The sequence below is a fragment of the Macaca nemestrina genome, chromosome 8, assembly GCF_043159975.1.
Source record: "Macaca nemestrina isolate mMacNem1 chromosome 8, mMacNem.hap1, whole genome shotgun sequence".
Classification (NCBI taxonomy): domain Eukaryota; kingdom Metazoa; phylum Chordata; class Mammalia; order Primates; family Cercopithecidae; genus Macaca; species Macaca nemestrina.
The window spans coordinates 28,033,591-28,057,372 of NC_092132.1; the positions used below are offsets into that span (position 1 = coordinate 28,033,591).

Below are 23,782 nucleotides of genomic sequence, written 5' to 3' on the forward strand. Positions count from 1 at the left end.
TGGAGGTCTTTAAAAATATTGCCCCACTACTGTCAGGTTTACATTTTTTTCCAACAAGAAATCTGTAGTCATTTTTTTTCTGTTTTTTGTTTGTGTGTTTTGTTTTTCTGCTTCAAATGTCTGTATTCTCTCTGTTTTTAAGGCTCCCATTGATGATTGGTTTTAATAATTTTCTTAGGATGTACCTTGGAGTAGTTTTATTGTGCTCAGAGTGTATACTGGGTTTCCTGTATCTCTGGGTTTGTAGTTTTCATCCAATTTAGAAGAAAAATTGGCATTTCTTCCAATACTTTTTGTGGTAATCATTCCCATGTCAGAGATTTCAATTACATACATATTAGGCATCTTAAAGCTGGCCACAGTTCACATTGCTTTACTATATTTTTAAAGTCATTTTTGTCTATTTAATTTCGAGCAGTTTATTTTTTCTTTTATTTTAGGTTTGAGGGTACAAGTGAAGGTTTGTTACAGAAGTAAACACGTGTCATGTATGTTTTTTGCACATACTATTTCATCACCCATGTAGTAAGCCCAGTACATACTAGTAGCCCACTACCCATGTAGTAAGCCCAGTTATCTTCCTGCTCTTCTCCCTCCTACTACCGTCCCCACTCAAGTAGACCCTAGTGTCTATTGTTTCCTTCTTTGTGTCCATGTGTTCTTATCATTTAGGTCCCACTTATAAGTGAAAACATGCAGTATTTGGTTTTCCGTTCCTCAGTTAGTTTGCTATGGATAACAGCCTCCAGCTCCACCCATGTTCCCACAAAAGACATGATCTCATTCTTTTTTATGGCTGCATAGTATCCCATGGTGTGTATCAACCACATTTTCTTTATCCAATCTGTCATTGATGGGCTTTTAGGTTGATTCCATGTCTTTACTATTGTGAGTAGTGCTGCAGTGAACATTCACATGCAGTTTTAATTGTGTATTTATTAACATTTTTCCTCCATTGTTTATCTGCTATTCATCTCAGTCTTCATTTCAGACATTTTTTTTTTCATCTCTAGAAGTTTACACTGGGCCTTTTTATACCTCCCATGTCTCTGTTTAATATCCTCATAATTATTCTACCTTTCTGATTATCTGCAATATAGTTATAAGAGATATTTCAATGTTGTCTGCTATTTTTAGCATGTTTCAAGAATCTGTTTTACTGATTGATTTTTCTTCTCATGATGGATCATATTTTCCTGCTTCTTTGCCTGCTTGGTAATTTTTATTGGCTGCCTGACATTGTACAAGTTACCTTGTTTGCTAGTTTTGTGTACCTTTAAATATTCTAGATCTTTGTTCTGGGGCACAATTAAGTTACTTGGAAATTGATCCTCTCAAGGCTTGATTTTAAGGTGGTATCAGAGGACTTCAGTCAAAGGCTAATTCTGCCCCAGTGCTCAGGTGATACTTAGAGTACTCTAGCTGATGCTCCCTTGTATTATAATGTTCATTCAACTTTAGCAGGTAGGAGCATTAACTCTTCCAGGCTCTGTGGGAATCCCAGGGATTGTTCCTTTGAATCCTTGTTGTTGATTCCTTTTCTAGTCCTAGTTAGTTTTCTCACATATATGCACTGAGTAATATTCAATCAAAGTCTCCAAAGGCACTTTCTGCAAATCCCCAGAGCACTCTATCTGTGCAGGCCTCTCTTATCTGTGAAGCAATTTCATGCCTGGTTGTTGTCTCTATAAGTCAAAGCCACCTTGGAATGTACAAGTTCTCAACTTTCTCTGGTCACCTCAGGGAGACTGCCAGGCACTATTTGGATTTCCCTTTCCTGCAAAACAATGTAAAAACTCTCTCCAGCTAGTACATTGGAAATATATAAGCCTCCTCTCATCCGTTTCTGTTGTTTCATTCTCTTGCATAGCTTCTTTCCAAATGTCTGAAAACCATTATTTCATATATTTTGCTTGTTTGCTTAGTTTTTTTAAGGTAACAAGGTAAATCCTTTCCCTCATACTCGATCATGGCCTAAAATAAAAGTTATGAAGTACTTTATGGATACTAATATTCTAAGGACATAATATATTGAAAATATCTCTCTCAGACTGTCCCATAGGGAGGTAGTCTATCTGAGAATCCTGTCTTGTACCTAACACACACTTGCAAATTGAGGTAAATATTTGGGAGCCAGCTTATTCATTCGAATGTCTACTCTGTCTGAGAGGTTCTATTCCATTTGAACTCTCAATACATGCTGTAGTGGCTCATGCTTTTGTTCACATTTTGCAGCGTGAAATCACCCTTGCTCAGCTTGAATCGGGCTGATTGCCAACCCATTGCTTGGACCACTGCCTGGTTTGATTTGGCTGTAAATATAACTAATATAATGGTTTCACACATGGTTATTTTGGCCATCGTAATATAAGCAGTTACAATCTGCTGCTGGCTAAGTATTTCGATTGCCACTATTCACCATAAAATGTCAGTGCGGTTGTGATTTATAGCTATGACCTTAGTAGGCATAATTGAATTTTTCTGGCATTGTGGAGCTGGAGCACATCTGCAAATCACAGCTGGCAATGTCTCTGGTTAATCTGGGCATAAATACAGCTGGGCCAGTGAATAAGCATTCAAAAAGAAAAAACATCCAAAACAAGCAAAACATAACTAGAACCAAGAACTGATATAGAAATTCCAGTTTATTAACTCATTTATTTACTCAACATCTTGAGTTAAGTAGTAGAATATGTGAGAAATCCAACGTAACACATATGCAAAATAGCATTTAGCCTATTATCTGTTGCATTCCATAAAAACAGATACATAAAATTGCAAAGGAAAATAGCTTTGAAATGTTAACTGATGTAAGTTTGCTATTGTTTTTCTTGGAATTACCTGTTGCTCCTTGACTCTTTGGCCAATTCAGTTTCTAGTTAGGACTTTGCTAATTTAGTATTTTAAGGTAGTGATGATCCAGACAAAAGAGAGAAAAAAGGAAGTTTTTCCCAGGTTTTGAGTTTTAAAGTCTAGGTCTTCCCGATGATAGGAAGGAAAATAGCAATGTTCCTCAGAACTGATACTAGAAAAAGTCTCTCAGAGTTAAAGAAATGGGGAAAGTCAGAGAGGAAATATTTTCAGTAGCTATTTGGGCTTCTGCACAAGGGGAGATTGCATGTTGCTCAACCCAGAAGATAGAAGAAGGAATGACAGGGCCCAGAAAGCCTGGAGGATCTGTGCAAAAGGAATCCATGCCTGCTTTCTTGTGAGAACCTGGAGAAGCAGTAAGAGCTTATCTACCAGTTCCTTCCAGCTAGATAGGTCCAAGACCAGTGCATTTTTATTGCACATTTTGAAGTCCTTCACCCAACAAGATGCAGATTCTTCAGAACAATTCTTACATGTCTGAGAGAAGCTCCAAACGTTCTCCAGTTGAGTCTAATCATGGGCTTCTAAAAGAAGATTAGCCAAGAATGAATCAGACTTTAGATCCTCGCTTACATAGACCAAGAGAGAGAACGGCAGAGATCAACAACAGGAACAACAGTGCCCTGGTTCTCCCTCCCAACACCTTCCACCTCCTCATCATGCAAAGCCTCCTAAAGTTAAACCCAGTCCTTAAGGGAGGAGAAACCCTGAATTGACTGAGAGATTTTTCTGCTAACCAGCAGAATAGGGGATTTGTAATGAAACTGTTAAAAAATAAAAAGGTCTTGTCATAACCAAGTTAAGTTACTTTTCTTACACATCTAAGTTTGGAGTTTAGATGTAAACCAACTATACAGTAGAAGTTTCTGGGATATTTTAGCTTGCCATTTTCTGGGCCTTATCTCTAATATCAGCATCGCAAAAGATATTCATTCAATAAGTCCTGAGCTGATATGCAATTAAAACCCAGAGAAGGAATGTGAGATATCATCATCTGTGAGATACTGCAGCTGAAATTAATCCATGTCAAAACTCAGTGGCTAAAAACAACCATTATTTATTATCACTCACATGTCTTCGTGTTGGGTGGGGTTTGGAAACTCTGGGGTTGGCAGCTTTGCTTCATGTGTCTTTTATCCTCCTTCTTGGACCAGCAAGACAGCCTAGGTCTATTTTTCTTATGGTGATGGGGCAGGTGCAAAGGGCAAGTAGAAACATAATGCCTCTTAAGTCCTGGTCTAAAAACGAGCCCATTGTCACTTCCACCCACATTTATTGGTCTAAGCACGTCATGTAGTCAGCCCAAAGCAAGGAGTGGGAAAGTGCACTCTGCTCAAGATGTGGTCACGGCAATGGTGTAGTTTCAGACAGGGGTCAATAGTTTTCCAATCATTTAACTGATCACAGGTGAGAGTAAAGAATTTTTTTAAGTGCCGCCTATTGGTGGCCACTTTGCTACGTGCTTCACATGCTACACATCTAGGTCTGTAAAATGGTATTATATAGTTTGCATTATTTTATCATTTTTTCTCTTAGCATATGAGGAAACAGAGGCTCAGAGGGGCCAAGTAACTTGCCCGCTATGCATAGAGACTGAGCTGAGATTCTAACCTCTATCTGTTAGACTCCAAAGCCTGTGATTTGGAGGAACCAGGCTGTTGACCAGGTGTCAGGTTTCCTGATGCTTAATCAAGCCCCCTTTTCCTGAATGACTTTGTTTCTAGATGATGAGATAGTTCCAAGGGGTCTCTTTTTTTTCTACTTTCAAGCACAGTCCTTCTTCCTTTCCTGTTGGACTTGCTAATTAATTCAATGACTTTTCCTGGATTCCTATTAGTAGGTAACACCATGATTGATACCATCTGGAAAACATTTATCCAAGTCTTCAGTGGAACGTTTCACAGAACAGGAGACGTAAAAGGAGATCCACAAGAGGTGCTGTGTTTGCATAAGTGATAAATTACCAGCCCTTGGATTATCTGCCAGGAGCTCTCCCTCCAGGTTTGGGGGCAGCACCTTTCCTGCTGTGGTGCCAGCTGTATTATTTACCACAGGTTTAGTAAAGCATGTGCCCTCTGAATGAAGTGAGGGGGTGGAAGCACTAAGCTTGCATAAACTAGCTTTCAATAGAATCTATTTTCCTCCAGTTGTCTCAAGTGCCTTCTCCCTGGGTAGTCATGCTTCATACTTTTAGAAGCTCAGATCCCAACAGCTGGAGATAAAACTCCCAGTGTAATGGAAGAAAACATGTTGATAGTTTTAATTGGTCCCTAAAGTGAAACCCAAGGAATGATTTATTGGTTGATGGATTTGAGGCTTCCAACTTAGCAGAGCTGGGAAGCATATGGGAAAGATAAACACACTAGAAATTTGTGGCCATTCGTTAGAAAGTTAATCTTAGTTCATTCAGTATATGATAATCTAAAAATCTCTTTAAATTTTATTTATTGTTGTTGAAGTTAATGATGCATCTACTTACCTGCAGGCATGAACACCTGCATCTTGGACCATGCTGTGGTTTTCTACCAGTCTTGAATCCTCCAAGGGTCCTAAACCTATAGACCCAAATAGGCAAAATGTCTATTCCCAACCATACAACTTCATTATTCAAGTGGGGAATATCTGGTGAGGCCGAGAAGCTCTGTAAGTACTGAGAGGCTGGCCATCAAAGACGCATGAGAACTTCCAATACTGTATACCCACATTCATCAACAATTGTTGCCATAACAGCACATAAAAATCAACTCCCAAATCTTCCCGGGTTATAACAGCAAATGTTTATGGTTTACTCATGAGTATGTACATCAATTTCCTGCTCACAGGACTGCAGGCCAGCTGGGCCCAACTCTGTCTGCTTCAGGTTAAAGGTCAGGTTCATGTCAGCTTCTTGTACCTTTCCTGCCAGAACCCAAGATCAAGATGCAGAATCATGGTCATGTTCATCCCATGGCAAAATGCAGAAACACAATAGGGCTAGGGCTAGAGAAAACTAGCTGTGATTTTTTTTCTTTCTTTCCTTTTTTTTTTTTTTTTTTTTTTTTTTTGAGGCAGAGTCTCACTCTATCACCCAGGCTGGAGTACAGTGGTGTGATCTCGGCTCACTGCAAACTCTGCCTCCCAGGTTCACACCATTCTCCTGCCTCAGCCTCCCGAGTCGCTGGGACTACAGGCATCCGCCACCTCACCCGGCTAATGTTTTTGTATTTTTTTTTTTTAGTAGAGATGGGGTTTCACTGTGTTAGCCAGGATGGTCTCGATCTCCCGACCTCATGATCCACCCACCTCGGCCTCCCAAAGTGCTGGGATTACAGGTGTCAGCCACCACGCCTGCCCTAGCTGTGATTTTTAAAGCCTCATCTTGGAATTGGCACATTACCACTTTTGTTCATATTTCTTTGGTCAAAGCAAATCACATGTTCTCAAGTCATTGGACCAGGAAAATATACTCTACCTCATGGGAGAGAGAGAGAGAGCAAATATTTGCTAAAAAACAATCTAATAAAACATACCTTTATTTTTATTTTTATAGACTATGACCTTTATTTTTCTCTTCTATACAATTTAGGGCAACTGAGAGTGAAAATAGGAATATGCACATGAAGTAACTCATGGAGAGATAAATAGAATAAGGAAGTATAAACTTCTTTTGTAAACTGTAAAATGTCATGTAATATTACAAACAGGAAACCATTTATTAAGCACCCATTATGAACTGTGGAAGGAGAAATGTTGAGAATAAATTATTCATACAAGTCTTTCTGACTACAAAGCCTGCTAGTCTACACTGTATAATGAATTAAAAATACAGTTTTTAATAATAAAAATCCTAGTGATAAGGGCCTTATAATTATCTCTTTAGATAGAAGTTAGGTATTGTGCTAGACATTTTTTGGCAGTGTTCAGGGTAGGTTGAAGGGTTGGCCGAAGGAGAGATAAAGGGAGAAATAAAGATGAATAAAATGTGAGTTCTACTCTCTAGAAGCATAAGCCTAGTAGTAGAAATAAAATGTGTTCATGAGGAACTATAACCCTTCCCTTCCTCTCTTTCCTTCCTTTCATTTTTCTTTCCTCTCTATACTGTGATGGGACACAGTATAATGGTTAAGAACACATACTCTGGAGCAAGACTTCAAGGATTTAAACTCTTGCTCTATCAGTTTTTAGGTGTATATTTCTAGTAAGTCATTTAACCTCCATGTGCCTCAGTTTGTTCATTTGTAAAATGGAATAACATAATTTCAACAAAAATTGTTGTCCCTCCACATCCCTTTAGCATTTGCTTGTATCTCCTGAAGGCTGCTAACAATAAAACTCTTACGAATCTCTGCTGAAGAGCTTTTATTTTCTTTCTTTTTTTCCTCTGGTCATAGAAGTACGGTCAGCCTACCCAGAGGACTCAGGAGGAGCACTCAACCAATAATAGGACAGAGATAGTAGATAAATATCTCATCTTCCTCACCCCTAGTTTGATATAACGCTAAGGTTTATTCTGCCTCTATTTCATTGTTTCTCAATGAGATTAAGCTCCAGTTACATATTATGATAACTCACTTGACAACCTGTATTTTATTATCTTTTTTTCTCCCCTATCTCACCCACCGCCTATCAAGTTTCCTGGGATAGCTACTCAAATAAACTATTGGCACATAAATTCTTGTGTCAGGACTGCTTCTGGAGAATCTAAACTAAGACAATAGTTGTATCTATGTTGTATGATTGTTATGAAGATTATACATGTTAACATATGCCTGATGCTCTTAGACCACTGTCTGACATTTAATTTGGTGTTATCTGTTATTACAACACTAGAATGAAAGTTCCAAGAGGGCAGAGCTTATTTTTTCTTTACATACTTTAAACTCAAGTTTTTTATTCTGTTTTTGGTAAAACGGGCTCTTTATGATTTACAAAAATTTTTATGAATTACAAAAATGCTTTTTTCTTTTCATGTTTTTCCCTGCATTACCATGTTTCTTCCTGTGTTCCCCCATTCAAGATTGGCTGCCACAATGAGATAGAAAGCATAAGGACTTTTTAAAAAACTTGCATCTGTAGTGGAAACCTTAGCAGCAAACAGTAACTGCTCTAGGTCTGTCCACATGGATGCAATTTTATTCACTTTTGAATTTTTAGCTTCTATAGCAGTGCCTAATCCATAGCAAGTACTCGTAAATATTTGATAATAAATTTAATTAAATACTTGAGGGCCTTCTAGGCTTTGGTGATATGAAAAAATATTGGAATATATGCATGTCTTGGAGTAGCTTAAAATCTAGTCCTGAATAGTTATATAAGCAGAAAAATTACAAAAAAGATAAAAAGGTCTATAACAGAGGTGATAGAACAGGTAAGTAGCAGGTAAGTAAGAGGAGATATGATGAGAATGCAGAGGAAAAGATTAAATTTAGGTAGATACGTAGGCAGGAAAAGAAAAGCTTCCTGAGGGAACATTTGCACTGGGCCTTGAATGATGGATAGAATTTTACATAAAAAGATAAAAGCTCATTTGCAGGTTTGGAGTTTTCTCTGTGCCATACATGTTATGTGACTTGCCTCAGAAATTTCTACTTAATGGGATCTAGTTGCAGCCTTTCTTGAGTACTTGTCAGTAGTTAATTTTTCAACCCAAATGATCAGTGACTTTAGGGACCAGCAACTCTGTGGCATTAGTGACAAAAAGAAATAGCAGGATAAAAGGATCCTATGAGCCTTGAAAGCAAAAATTGTCAATTTATTCCCAAAGGAGAAAACTGCGTAGTAAAAATGAATCTAAGAACAATTGGAACAAAATTAAAGAAGGACCAAAAAAAAAAAAAAAAAAGAGCAATTAGGGTCATTGCACTGGTAAATGCAAAATAACTGTAGAGAACCATTAAAGAAACCCCAGAACATTCAAACAGTGCTTCAGTAGCCCATGCCTCAAGGATCCCGGAAATATTCTATCAGTAGCACAGAGACCTATCCTTAAAATAACTACTTGAAACAGAATTTATGTTGACCAAGGAAACTCTGTTGATCCCAGTTATAGTGAAGGTTCAAATACTTGTGAGAAAGGGAAAGTTCCAGAGGATATAGACAAAAGAAGGAGAAGGAAAAAGAAGAAGAGGAAGAGGAGGACGAGGAGGAAGAAAAATAAGAAAGAAGAAGAGGAAAGAGAAGGGAAAGGAGAAAAAGAAGAATAAGGAAGGAGAAGAAGGAGGAGGAGAACGAGAAGAAGAAGAAGAAAAGGAGGAGGAGAAGAAACCAACTGTAAAAGCAAAATACAAGTGAGGATAACAGTTTGGAGGGCAAAGTCCACAGATATCTAATGAAGAAAATAATAGAAACAGGGACCCCTGCAGAATCAGGCTTAGCCCAGAGAGGCAAAGAAGGAGATAAACAAAAATGTCATAGTTTCAATACTTCCTAGTAGCCAGAGAGGAGGGATACCTTTAGATGTGAGTCTGGGATTGCTTCTTTGGCCTACCTTCAACCTCGACAAAAGATCTGTCTTTTGATAGTCTCATTTAAGCAAAGAATTAAAGCATATGAAAAGCTATTATAAGATTAAAACATACAACTCAATTATTATGGACAATAAAAACATTGAAAAACTCACATTTTTGTTTACAAAGAAGATTGAAATTGAAGCCACATATTTCACTTTCAGTCAAAAGAAGTAAAGAAAATGACCAAGGCAGTGAAAGAATAGCAGAAACAAACTATTTTAGAAATTGAGATAGTTGGACACTAGAAAGAGATGAAAAGCGAGCTGAAGGAAATAAAGCATGGACTAGAAAAACTCAGGATAAAAAGAATGAATTAGAAAGAATTCAAAGTTAAGTAGATATTATAGAAAGCTTAATGTGGGAAATACATGTTATGGGGAAACTGAAAATAATGAAATGAAAATAAGGGGACAAATCATTCAAGGAAATCTGAAATACAGAATAGAAGCAACATATGTGTAACTAGAGTTTCCAAATGCACAAAACATCAATGGGGCAGAGCCAATGTTTACAACTATAGATTAAAAAAAACTTTCCAGACTCAAAATAAATCTGAAATCTATGGTGGAAAGAGCACTGTACTGGAAAGACAGACTTTATAGCTTTTTGTCCAAGCAAATTAACTGTCTATTGGAACAAAACACCAAATTCCTCAGAAGCTCATACCAGAATCCAAAATTGCTTCAAGATATTCCCTAAAAGGGACAATTTTCAACTGGAATTATCAGGCAAACAAATGAGGAAGTATAACCCATACTTAAGAAAAAATAAGTCTACAGAAACAGACTTTGAGAGAGCCCTAGTTGGATTTTATAAAGATTAAAAGTAATGGTTTAAAATGTCTTCAAATAATTAAAAGAAAGTATAATCAAATTATTTTTAAAAGTATATAACTTTGATGATTGAACAAGTAGAAAATTTCAGCAGATAATAGAAATCCCCCCCAGAATCAAATGATAATTCTAGATCTGAAAAATAAATGAAATAAAAAATTTCCTAGGTGGGCGAAAGAGTGGTTGGAAGACAGCAGAAAAAAATACGGTGAATCTGAAGATAAATTGATAGAAATTATCCAATCTGAAGAACTGAGAGAAAAAAAGTAGCACTAGAAAGAAAATCTGTAGCTTTAAATATTAAATCATATCAAATCTGTAGCTTTGGTATCCATAGCTTTAACTATCAAAGTCAGTAAAAAATTACTTAAGTCTCCAACAAAGAGAAGCAGAAAATACAATTTTAAACAAGCAGAAAGAAGGAAACTTTTAAAAATGAAAGCACAAGTTGATAACAAAACAAAAATATCATAGATTTAATAATAAAAACACAAAGCTGATTTTTTGGAAAATCAAGAAAATAGACAATCGACTTGCATTTGCTAATCTAATTAGAGAGGGGGTTAGAGAGAGGGAGGGAGACAGACAGGCAGACACACACACGCATCCATTAGTATAACACTCCTTACCTCTATGTCTTATAGAGAGGAGTGACTTGTCTGATGCTTGAATTTGTAGAAAGAACTCGTCGAATGCCACTGGAGATGGCTAAGCTATAATCATTACTCTGAAATTTAATAACCAAAGGAAGAAAATGAAACAGTTATCTTACCTTTCTGGTTTGATCTGTATTTCAGAAGTCATCACATAGTTTTCATGGAAACTGTGAAAGGAAAGTTCTTCTATACAGAGTAGTTCCCACTAAAAAATACAAAGATATAGACTTGAAAGTCATCATTTTACAAGCCCAATGAAATAACAGAATCAGACAGTAGTGATCAATTATTTCATAAGTGGCTTACAAAATTGTGCCATGCCCCTGTGCAGCAGCATAAACATCACCCAGGAATTTGTTAGACATGAAACTATTTGGTTCCCAACCCAAACCAATTAAATCAGAAATTTTGGGGTTGGGGCCTGGCAGTCTCTGTTACAACAAACTCTCCAGGTGATTTTAATGAAAATCAAAAGCTAAGAACTGCTTTATGTCACACTGGCTCACATTATTTCATTCTGCAGAAAAATCAAGCATGATTAAGGCTGATTCAAGGACATCAAAGTTTTCTAGGACATCCTTGTTTTTATTGCTTTCTGATTTTGGCCAGGGTGGAGGTTTGGAGGTGATAGAAACATTTTTGTATTTCAGAAGCTCAATAATGCTGTCATGTTTCTTCTTCCCTTGGTTCTGACATTTCAGTTAAGACTGTGTCTCAAAAACAATTGCAGAAAAGTCAGAAAGATCTTGTCTATCCAACTTTACTACCTGGACTATTAAATAGTAATTTTGGTTTCTGAAGCCTCCCTAAGGAACTGGGACAAATTGAGTTAGTCAAATTTTCTAGACTCCTTTGATTTTCCTACAGTCATACAGACCTGGCTCCTGTCATTTTGAATTTCTGAGCCTTTATTTTTGTAGAGCGAATTGGATAATACTCTCATGTGATTTAAAGCAGTTTGCAATCCTCTTAGAAAAATGACCTATATGTGATAGAAATGTTGCACCAACAATCCTTGCATTGCTTTGAGCTTTTCATGTGGCCATTATAGTGTGTACGGGTATTCTTGATTTGTATACTCTCCTGGAGGGCTGTGTTTGAATTCTGTGGAACTCCCTTTGTAGCAAGCTAAATGCTGCATGTCATTAGGTATTAAATTAATGCATTTTGGTGATCAAACTGCTCTGAAGAAAATATTTCTCTTTAGAAATATTTGTGTCAGTATTCCATCCTGAGTCCTTTCTACCCAAAGTCCTTGAGATAGCAAAGTCCTTAAAATGCTTTCAACCAGAGTCTTTTAGCTCATAGAAGGTAAATTGGGATCAGGGTATCATAATACTACTTCTCACCTCTCCACACATGCGTGACAGGGATTCTTGTGCACTACCTCAATATTTCCCCCAAGTAATTCTGAGAGTCCCTAAGTGGTGTTTCACCTATGAGTGACAAATGTTGTCCTCTTGGATGCCACATGGGCTCTGCCATTTATTCACCTTCTAGGAATACTCCAGCCCCCGTGTTGAACGTCCTGGTAGTCAATCCCAAAGCAGCAGCTCAGTAGAGATGGTACCTGTTTAGGATAATGATGGAAGATGCCGAAAAGCTGCTGGTAAACATTGCCCTGTGCGCTCATGCTGCCAAAGGAGCAGTGTTGAAGAGGTTGATAAGGATGGCATTTCCTATCACTGCCCAGTGCCTCATACTTGCACCACATTATGACCACTTTATTGACAGCTTTTTGTAGTTTTTAACCGACCTCCTGCAGCCCATTTGTCCTCAGAAGCAGGCATGTGACTGAGCTGGCAAATTATCAGAGTGTGACATTTGATACCCGTGATTACCTCCCTTCCATTCTGGCCCCTTGCTGTAGAGCCTGATCCATGTGCTCAGCTCTCACGCTGTGGGATGAAATTCTCAGACCCACTTCACTGGGTCTTCAGACATGCCCAGATGTGCCTGCATGTTAGAATAAATATGGCTTGAAGGCAATTATTTCTATCTCTGCTTTAGATAAAGTTGGAGGGTAATGTGGCAAGCATAAATTATGGAATAATATCAGATTTGACTCCTTAGGGGCCATCTGAGCTAAAAAAAGTGCACTTTAAATGCAAGGGAAGGGAGTAACACAAAGTCCCATAATCTCTAGAAACATGTCTTCATTTACTTCATTCAACAAGTATTCATTAAATACTTAACAATGTTCTAGACCAGGGATTGCAAATAGGTTCCATCTTGTGTGCCAGCTCTGATCAATTGGTGGTTACTGCCTGTAGCCGTCTGAGTCTACATGTGGCCTCAGCAGGAAAGTGTCATGAGTGATTAGCAGTGCCAGCTATAGAGGAAGGATTAAGTAGTAGTGGCAGCAAACACAGCAGGTATTTGCTATCTGTGCTCCAGTCTCTAGAGATACAGCAGTAAATAAGACGCATGCATATCTTTAAGTAGTTAAATTCCCTGGCAACAAGAATTCACAGGATTTAATTTAATTTAACTTAATTTTGAGGCTCAGATTCCCTTTCCAAAAAACGTCCTTCAGTCATTCAAGCCAACTCTGCCGATCTTGGTGTGTACTTGTATTTTTCTCCTACCGATTTCATGTTTGCATTCGGATCTGCAGCATCGGCAGCCGGCCACAGCCTCACTTCTTGTTGTTAATGTGCAAGACTAATTCATCTCCTGCCTTAAGGAATTGGAAATGACATTACAAAGAAAAATTGCCCCCTGACTCAAGAAAACTCTGTCCTGGACCAATTTCAAAAAGTTCAGCTTCCTACACAATGATGCAATTTGACATCCCAATTAAAGTAACCAGAGGGAAGAGTCAAAGAGGGAATGAAAGGAGGAGACTCACATTCCAAGCTGAAAGGAAAAACCATTTAGCTGACTTGCATGGGGATGAAAGAGACCTCAGCCTCAGAAGCTGATTACCTACAGCATTAATTCAGGATGTGAGAGACAAAAGATGTACCTTTGTAAAAATGCCCCAAGATAGTCAATTGAGGCTGATTAGTAAAACCAAAGCTGGAGGGTAGGAGGGGAGGGTGTGCAGGGAGTTGTGATTCATGGTGTCTTTTCTAGTTTCCTAAAGAATCGCCAGCATGTGAGTTCTATAAAAGTCGATTAATCATTTGAAGCCAGATGCATTCTTTATTGAACCTGGCCTTTCCTTATTAAATATAGTGATTAAGACCAGAAATAAGGAAATAATACTTAGCATGATCCATCAAGACTCCTATATATTTTACTGCTAATGAAGCAAAAATATTTTTTTATTCAATAGATATTGAGATAATCAAATATAAAGCCAAACTGTCCCTTCAATTTCCTGACACAATTAATGGATGAATACAGTGTTCGTTTAAAAGCAAGACTTTCCTTCACCTCCACAATCAAAGTAATTAAAGCATCTGGTTGCTTTCCTTTTGGATCCTAATAAGTGGGGAAAAATCATTGAGTTCTGCAGATGGCAAAGTTTCATATCATTCTTGGACTGCTTTATAAAGAAAAAAATAGCCTTTGCTAATGAATATCTGTTATCCGTGTTATATTATCCTATTATTTATCCAATGGAAACTTACCATTTTGTTTTTCTAACTCCTCATGCTTTTTTTTTCCTGGGACAGCACCTGCTGTCTTCTGAGAATTGTCCTTTCTTCCCCCAAATTCCAACTTCATGATTTTCAGTATAAATGCCAATAATTGAACATGTTCTTGCTCCCTGTTTCTCTCCACTACAGATCAAGGGGTAGGCACTAGAATCAGGATGGGTCAGAGTTCCTTCCCTGATATTTTAACACTTGGGAACATAGAGAGCCTCACGCTGCCTTTCCTTACTGGCTGAAGTCCTTGGCAGGCATGTTTTCCACCATGCAGCAAGGCAAAGCATGGGTAGCTAAAGTATAGAAAGACAGAGTGGAGGACAAAGTCCTGAAATGAGAGACAGAAGATTCTGACTGAATCCTATTTCTTGCAGAAGTTTAGCAGTATCCATTCCTATGGCTTGGATCTTCAATTCTTGTACGAGAATGCTCTGATACTCTCCCTATTTATTCCTCATTTTGATTAAGCTAACTAAATTTGAATTTTGGTAACAAAGAGCCAAACTTTTGGAGTGCCTACAAAGTGTGCTGACAATTTGCTTGGCGGTAACGCTAAGCAGTTGGGACTATTTCATCGAGCCAGTGGATGGACATTGATAGGAAGACTTTAAGGAATAGTGGGGATTTGGGAAGATTCTGAAGGATAGTTAGGAATGGGCAGGGATGCTGAGGCAAGTTATGCCATTAATAAAAGAACATCATGGCAATTTGCATTCAAATAATCAAAGCCCAGGCCCTGTTCATTTCAGAATCAGAGGGGACACCCTAGTGCAGGATTTACACAGCTAGGAAGTCAGATGATTAGTCTTTTGCCTCCTATCTCTCCCCAACTACTTGCTCTCCATGCCTACCTTTAAATTTGGCATCACTTGTCAGCTTTGATATCCACATTCTTCCATAGCATCCCCTTTGGTCAAACCTGAATTACCTTTCCCTGACTTTCAGCCTGCCAGACAAATTCCCTCCCAGTTTTCATGCCCATGGTGTTCATCCACAGCCAACTGAACTTTGTCCTAGGCCTGACCAATATAGTAGCCACTAGCCACATAAGTCTATTTGAATTTATACTTTTGAAATGAAAAGTTAAAAAAATTTAATATAGAGCTACTCAGCCAGATTTCAAGTACTTGATAGTCACATGTGTCTCGTAGCTACTGTATTGGACATTTCCATCCTGGTAGAAAATTCTATTAGACATCCCTGTCCCACAATGTAGCCCTTGCCTGACCAGACTACCATTGGTTGCCCTCTTGGCAGCTACTAAGAGAAAACGCATAAACAGAATAATAAAATATAACAACCAGAAGTGTCCTTATTTCTCCCAGGGATGCAAAACATGTTACAAGTGCTTCCATGCCTCTCGTGTGCCATGCCCTTGGCAGACATCACTAGTTAATCACAGCACTATTTCCCACTGAACCAAGACAGCTTTTACAATCTTTCTGAATGCTATGCTCCTAGAAACTTCTATCAGAAATGACCAGGGTGAATATTTGACATAAATCATTTAGAACCTCATTCAAGTACAATCCCCTCATTTAGCTTAAGAGGAAATCAAAGTCCAGTGAAACAAATGAATGATAGAACCTGGACTAGAATTTAGGCCTTATGATTAAAAGCAGTATAGCGTGTTCATAGGCAAGAAAGCTCTAGAATTAAACTGCTGGGGTTCCACCTTTTAATTTCTGTGTGATCTTGTACTTACTGTTTTTAAGCCCCAGTGTCCTCATTGTGAACTGGGAATTTCAATAACAGTACCTTCCTCATATGGTTGCTGTGAGACGTTAATCTGATAATTAGCGTAAAGTGCCCAGCATATAACAAGTGCAGAATGAATGATAGTTATTATCACCTCTGTGGCATTTAGGGCTCCAGTTAGTATTTCCATCATATAAATGAGAAAGCAAAAAATCTAAGAGGTGAGACCAATGCCAGGTTCACATAGCTAGTTCATTGCAGAGAAGCAGTTCTCACCTAAGTCAAATCCAACATGCTAACCACTATAACATGTTCTCTAAGCAAATCTTGCTTCTGTAGATTCTCTAAAATGATTTTTCACCCTTCCAGTGCAGGGCACTGAAAAATTCATGCATTTGTGTTCTTACATAGCCCTTTGACACAGCCAACAAAGATCCTGACAGATAAATTGGTGTGGGCCTGTCTTTCTGGGACCTTCTTGCCTGAGTAAGCTTTCTCACAATCTGTCCATCAGCTAGTTAGAAACGAGCATATAGGTCTAGGTCACGCTCTACTTTTTCCACTGCTTCCTAGGTCTTGAAAATTGTGACTTTATTGTGGAAGCAATAACATTGCTGTTATTTGATAGATTTTGACATATAAAAACTGCATTTTAACTTAATAGTTGTTATCTTCATTTTGCAAATAAGAAAAACAGACTCAGAGAACATCAGTAATTTGTCCAAGGATAAACAGCTAATTGGTACTGGAACTGGTATTATTCAAATCTAAATCAGTCTGACTAGGTTAACCACTGTTAACTAGGTGTGACCTGGGATGCTGGGCACCTAACGCAGATGACAAGGATGTCATGGGGGAGTGGCCAGTCTCACCAGAGGAATCCTGCTGACTCTTTGAAGACCACTCTCATCGCAGCAAAAGCCTTCAGACATCATGCCTGACAGCCTGCTAGTTGAGAATGTCATTTTAATAAAACTGTATTTTAAGCCACTTGTCAATTACTTGCTATTGCAGAATTTACCAAGGAGCCTCAAACTTTGCCATCTAGGAAGACTTTTTTTTTTTTTTTGAGACAGAGTCTCGCTGTTTCACCCAGGCTGGAGTACAGTGGCGAGATCTCTGCCCACTGCAAGCTCCGCCTCCCGGGTTCACGCCATTCACCTGCCTCAGCCTCCCAAGTAGCAGGGACTACAGGCGCCCGCCACCACGCCCGGCTAATTTTTTGTATTTTTAATAGAGACTGGGTTTCACCATGTTAGCCAGGATGATCTAGATCTCCTGACCTCATGGTCCGCCCGCCCTTGGTCTCCCAAAGTGCTGGGATTACAGGCGTGAGCCACCGCACCCGGCCGGAAGTTTGTTATTTAGGCAACGTTTTTATTATTTTTCTATTTCCCTAAAAATCTTAACCCAATCTTTATATTCTTACCGAATTTCCTTCTGTCATTCTTGCTTAGTGGCAAGCAGTACAGATCTTTAGTAGAAAGCTGTTTAAAGACTATTACCCCCTAAAATCAATGGTTGATTTATATTTTTGTATACATTTATAACTTTATAAAAATGAAACTTTCTCCAAGAAGATATTTTGTGAACATGAATTTTTTTAAACCTGAGTATCATCGATCGTCTTTTTTGTCCACAAAGATAAAGCAGATAATTTGTCTAACAATTGTATGTCTTTGTTTTGTATACTAAATGTAGTTTCATTCTCAGCTAGTAGCTAACCTAAAGGTAGTTCTTTATGACAAGGCTGTGTCACCATGATAAAACAGCTGATGAAAATTTTTTTAATGTGTAAGTTAATTGATTGTACTTATATAACATCAAATACTTAGATTAACTGATTTTTCCTCCTTCAGAAACCTATTTTTTAACCCAACTGGAAAATTGAGTTAAAAAATAGGGTCTCATCCGTTACACATTACATGTTTATCTAAATAAACAGCAAACATGTCTTGGCATAGAATGCAGAAGAAAACAGGAATCTTGTGAAATTCCTAAGTGGGGTTCGTAAATGTTAGTTGTTTCAAGTTTCAGCTGATGGTCACCTTACAATATCAGAAGCTGTGATTATATATATTTGGAGCATTTAGAAAGAGGAAAAAAAAAGTTTAAATCACATGCAAGACCTCTCAATATTTTATCGTGGCCCCTATCACTTCCTGTGGCTCTTGGTTATTTTATTGAGGCATGTACGTTTAATATGTATATTTTAAGTATATAATACGTATATATTAAGTATATATATGTTAAGTATATTATATACGTATTAAACTTACATTATAAGTTAATGTGTTTTTTATATATATATGTGCATAAGAATATATTTTCTGCCTGAGCAATTCTGTTCCTGTAAAACTGTTGGTGAAGGCTATTGTTTCTCTGGGGCCAGGCTGACTACTTCTCTGTTTTCAGAATTATTTCATGACCGGTTTTCTCAGCCATAGAGTATGTGCAGAAGAGGTGAGTATCTTCTGCATGTTGATGTGCTCCTGTGCAGCTGGATCGGTCCCAGTTCATGGCCCCAGGGCCAACAGAGGCTATTAATGTTTTAATGAATTACTTCAGGAGTACCATGAAAAAAACAGTAAGAGTGCCAGCTTCCCTCAGGGACTTTGAAATCAGGAACATTTTCATCCATTGTCAGTCCTGCTCCCTGAAATGTTTCTCTTGTTAAATCTCAGCTGTGTCATCTTTGGCTTTTTTGGCACTTCTGTGCTGACAGTAGCAGAGACATTCTTAGCTTTTTTTTTTTTTTCTTCTTCTTCTTCTTCTTCAGTTTTGCAATTATCTAGTTCACTGTTGGGTAAGAATGATTTCTAAGCAGTTCACAACACATTTAGAATCATTTAGGAGAAGAAGGGGCAAAAAGACACATTCAATCCATGATAAACTAAAATCATTTCCTATTTCCTAGTGAAATAAAAAACAGTTTTCAAATCTGTTTACCAGTTTGACACCATGATTCAAGACTTGGACTTTCAATTGCATTCCACACCAGTTAAGATAATCACTTCTCAAAGGTCACAAAGGAACCCAAATGCTATTGTGGTTCTCTAGGTGGATTTTGATTGCACTTGGGCACTATTTTAGGGCACTCTTTTAAGTCTGGCTTTTTGGTTTGGTTCTGCCTTTGCTGGGTTTTCAGCACATGAAATCCACCTCTGCTGAAGGCATTGTGGAGAGCGTGGGGGAACCACTAGATGGCAGGAGTGCACTACCTAAAATGGGAACCGCGATTAAGCAGCAAGCTTTGGCATTTCTCTGAACACTTGGCGGTGAGGGGGTGGGGGAGAAGGTAGCTGACTATTGATTGGCCCGGTGACCCTTGTCTCCTCCTCCTCCCTTCCAACTCTAATTGCAATCCTGGATGCTGTTCTCCTGCAGCTTCTCAAGCACTCTGCCAGGATGGGTGGCTTTGAAAACTGTCCTATTGGACTCCAGGGTGGGTCTGCAAGATGACAGAGCAGCTTTAGTTTAAGGTGGCTGAAAGGTTTTGTTTTGTTTGTTTGTTTGTCTTGTTTTTCCCCAGCACCGTGGTACTGGCAATTGTTTGAAGAACGTCCTAAATATGCCTGGGTTTGGGAGTCTTGGCTTCTATTGGGAACAATACAAGAGATCAAGGCTACTTGTAATAAATAAATCCTGTTCTCTGCCACGATTGTATTTGCTCATTCATTTACTCTTCCCTTAAGTGTATCTTTGTTTTTGCTTTTGTTTGTTTTTGTTTTTGTTTTATGGAGTCTCACTGTGTCGCCCAAGCTGAAGTGCAAGTGGCACAATCTCGGCTCATTGCAACCTCCACCTCCAGGGTTCAAGCGATTCTCCTGCCTCAGCCTCCCAAGTATCTGGGATTACAGGCACGCACCACTGCACTCGGCTAAGTTTTTGTATGTTTAGTAGAGATGGGTTTTCACCATGTTGGCCAGGATAGTCTTGATCTCCTGACCTCGTGATCCACCTGCCTCGGCCTCCCAAAGTGTTGGGATTACAGGCATGAGCCAGCACGCCCGGCCTTCAGTGTATATCTTAATACAATTGCCTTGTTTACTAGTTCCTACCATGAAATAGGTTCTAGGGATACAACCATAAATGAGACATAGGCCCTGAAAGAAGCTTACAATTGAGGTGTGAGAGACACGGCAGATAGGCAATTAAGACAGGTGATCATTGCTACAATTAGGATGCAGGACTCTTTAGCATCACAGATAAACTTTCTCATGGGGTTGAAGACCACAAGGACATCTCAAGGACAACTAAGAGTGAGCCAGGCAAATAGTCAGGAAAGGAAAATTCTAACCAAGAATCCAACCTAGAGATGAGAAGACTATAACCCAACTAAAATGAGCGAGAGTGCTGTCACTTGAGGACTTAAGAAGTTGTCTAGCTGAAATACAGACAGTGATGACCATGGAGGAGCAGGGAAGGAGAGCAAGTACCAGATAAGGGTCTTGCATTAGCCTAAATTTACCGTATCCATGGGGAGCCAAGAAAGCTGATATGCAATATCCTGGTCACATTTGCTCTTTAGACATGTCATTCTGGTGTCAATTAGAGAACAGGTTAGAGGGAGGCAAGAAGGGAGCAAGTTAAGCCACAACTAAAGAGTGGCCAGGGGATAGAGAGAAGCCAGTCAATGGAAAAATGTTATTAGGCAAATAGAAAGGATACCTAGAGATTTAATTATATATGTGGGGTAAGAGAGCGATACAGGAAGTCCTCACGTGAGGTCGTTGATAGGTTCTTGGAAACTGCAACTTCAAGTGACACAATGTATAGCAGGTCCTCTAATAACATCCTTTTGTTCAACATAGTTTGTTAAAATGTTGATGAGGAAAAGGAGTTGTTCCGTTATGTGTTATGTCACTTCAAGTCACAGTTTCCAGGAATCTAGTGATGACATTAAGTGAGGACTAACTATTCTCAAGAATAACCTCTTGGCCGTGACCTGGGGAAACTGCAGCCATTATTTTGCCGTTCACTGAGTGTAATACTAGGCAGAAAGTTAATACTAAACCCTGATAACATGCAATATACTTTGTTAGAATGTAAATAGCATGAAACTATGGTTATTGAATGAATATTCATTAATTCAATTCATTCGTTCAAACAACATTCATGGATCATCTACTTTTCATAAGGCAATATGCCAGATCTGCATACAACAACAGGATGCCAAAAAGTTACTGTTTTCCAATCTTCAGGGGGCTTAAAGAACACTTATTTTCTTCTTAATAGATGATTTCTGTTGGTTGTTTCTTTGCTTCTATTATATATTTTGAATTTTGACTACATATTTTTAAAAGTCATTTTTATATAAGCCTCTTCACTTCACCTAGAGAAAAATTTGCTTGGGGTCAGGTCAGCAACCATAACATTGATACCTCCACAAAAAGCTGTTTGAAAATATTTGTTGAATAAAATGCAATACAACTATAATTTTTATGATTTCCAAAGCTACTTTTGACATATAGTTTAGGACTCTCTTACCATTGATATTATGAAAATTTAAAAAAAGAGAAAGAAAAAATAATTAGGTTGAGTTTCATCTAAAATGCTCTCCTTCTGGAGACATTCTCATAATATTGCAAGCAAGCAGAGCTGAAAAATAGGAGAGTAATTAGGTTCTATAATGTGAGAATTTGATATATTATTGATAGTATCCCTAATAGCTAGGAAACCTTACATTAAATATGTATGCAGCAATGACCCACTGTTTGTATGTCCTTAGTAAACATTTGCTGAGGTCCTGTGTGGTGGCAGTACACTAGGCACTCCTGATAACAGAGTTAACAAAATAGGCACAGTCCCTCTTCTCATGATGCTTAAGATCTAGTGAGGACAACAGATCTTAGACAAGAAAATACACGCATACTATATTCCCATAATGAATATGAACCTGTGTTAACACACCAAGAGGTTTTTTGCTCATGATCACACATTTCTGGAGGAAATATGTAATAATGCTTGTGAGACAGAGAAAAACAAACATGAGGATGTGAATCCATTGCCTCGATCATCATTACAGAGCTAGAATTCAGCCATTCATGGTCAAATGAAATAAGCACCTAATGAGAAGAGATAGGTTGTCTCCAGGTCGTTAGAAAAAGCCTCTGCACCAGAGGTGGCAAATGTACTAGGCTTTATCTCATTTATCAATTCGAATTGATTTGAAGTGGTTGCCTGGAGTCCATGCTGAGCAGGACTTAGTGGGAAAGAGGGATTGTTTTTCAAATGAACAATTGCTTAGGAAGAGAGGGGGTGACACATAGCATGCATTTGTTAACCTTTCACTACACCATGGCTTAATCAATAATATTGACATATTTAAATAAGACATGGAAAAGTTGAGATGAATGTCTAGAAACACAAGGATCAGAGAAGCAACCTAGGTTAGGGACCACCGCATTCCTGAATCTGGTAGGCCTTGACATTCAGGTCTGTAGGCAGGTGAATGAGGTTGAGGGGCAGGCATATTTGATCAGGCTTCATTGTGGCATCAGGACCCTTGAAAATCTGTTTTTCTTTGCTCAAATTCTATGCTCAATGGGGCCTTTTAATTCAGTGACTAAGTTCACCAAGACCAGGAAAGAAGACAGCCAGTAAGAAGTTTGGGGTCACTGGAAACAGCTAAAATCCAGTTTCTGAAACTGTAAGCCAGAGGATTCAGTCCCTGGTTATGTAATTCATTCCAAGATCACGCCCTCCGAGAGTTTCTTATTGTTCAGTCTGGCCTGGCCATAAACATTGCCTCAAAGTGTTTTTTGTTTTTTTTTCCCTTTGGCTTTGATGAACCCACATGAAGTTTTATCAGTTAACCAAATAAGCTAATTTGTAAAGTATATAACCAATGCAGAAGACTGATCACAAAAGCAAATTATTCAAGAAATTCGCAGTCTGTTTGGACCAATACAAACTTTAAAAGTAAACAAATGTGACAATCAAAATATATACAAATTCAATTTTGATGATTTTTTTTTTGGCAAAAATGTACTATTCCTTTTCTCTTCTCACTGGCATCTTCTGCTGAGCTGCTTGCAAGTTCTGCAGAAGTCTGCTTTTGAATGTATTTAAATGCAAATTCTAAGTTTACCCACACACTTCTGTTAATGATGTGAGAGTTCTAATGTATTTTACTTCTCAGTTAAAACATGAAGCAAAATGCAAATTTGAAGAACATTGAAGGAATTTTCTTTCTGCCTTTTAAAATACCTGGAGCAAGTGCCATCCTTCAAGTTAAAATACACACACACACACACACACACACACACACACACAATGCCTAATAACATTTGCTACTTGGCCTTGGCAGTTGGCATTGTATTTTATGCAAATGAATATCTCAGGATTGAGTCACAGAAACTCTGTGCCACATAAAAGTGCATGTGAAGTAACTTTCTCCAAAAAAAAAGAAGGGCTTGAAAACATTGTAGGCTCAATAAAACACTTTTCTGATGGCTCAGCAGTCTGAGAAGTTCATTTGGAAGTGGGGCTAAAATGGAAAAGAATGGGAAGGGGACAGCGGTGGGGAGCAGAGGGCAGAAGACAGGTAGAAGGAGAGAAGGAAAAGTCATAATCAACCAGAACTTCGGGCAAGACAGGGTGGTGACTGGGTTAGGCATTATGGAATATTTGAT

The 23,782-nt window shown here is 38.4% G+C and overlaps 2 long non-coding RNA genes across 17 annotated transcripts in view; one reads left to right on the plus strand and one right to left on the minus strand.

Annotated features, from left to right (window-relative positions):
* LOC105475937 (uncharacterized) overlaps positions 1–23,782 on the plus strand; it is a 459,161-nt gene that overhangs the window by 201,813 nt on the left and 233,566 nt on the right. The window lies entirely within an intron of this gene.
* Positions 1–23,782, minus strand: part of LOC139355767 (uncharacterized) — a 46,280-nt gene that overhangs the window by 8,137 nt on the left and 14,361 nt on the right. Inside the window, exons 2-3 of the long non-coding RNA XR_011606805.1 lie at positions 12,342–12,418; positions 10,965–11,053 (exon numbers count right to left, since the gene is read on the minus strand). This is a non-coding gene — a long non-coding RNA (uncharacterized lncRNA). The remainder of the gene's footprint in view (positions 1–10,964; positions 11,054–12,341; positions 12,419–23,782) is intronic.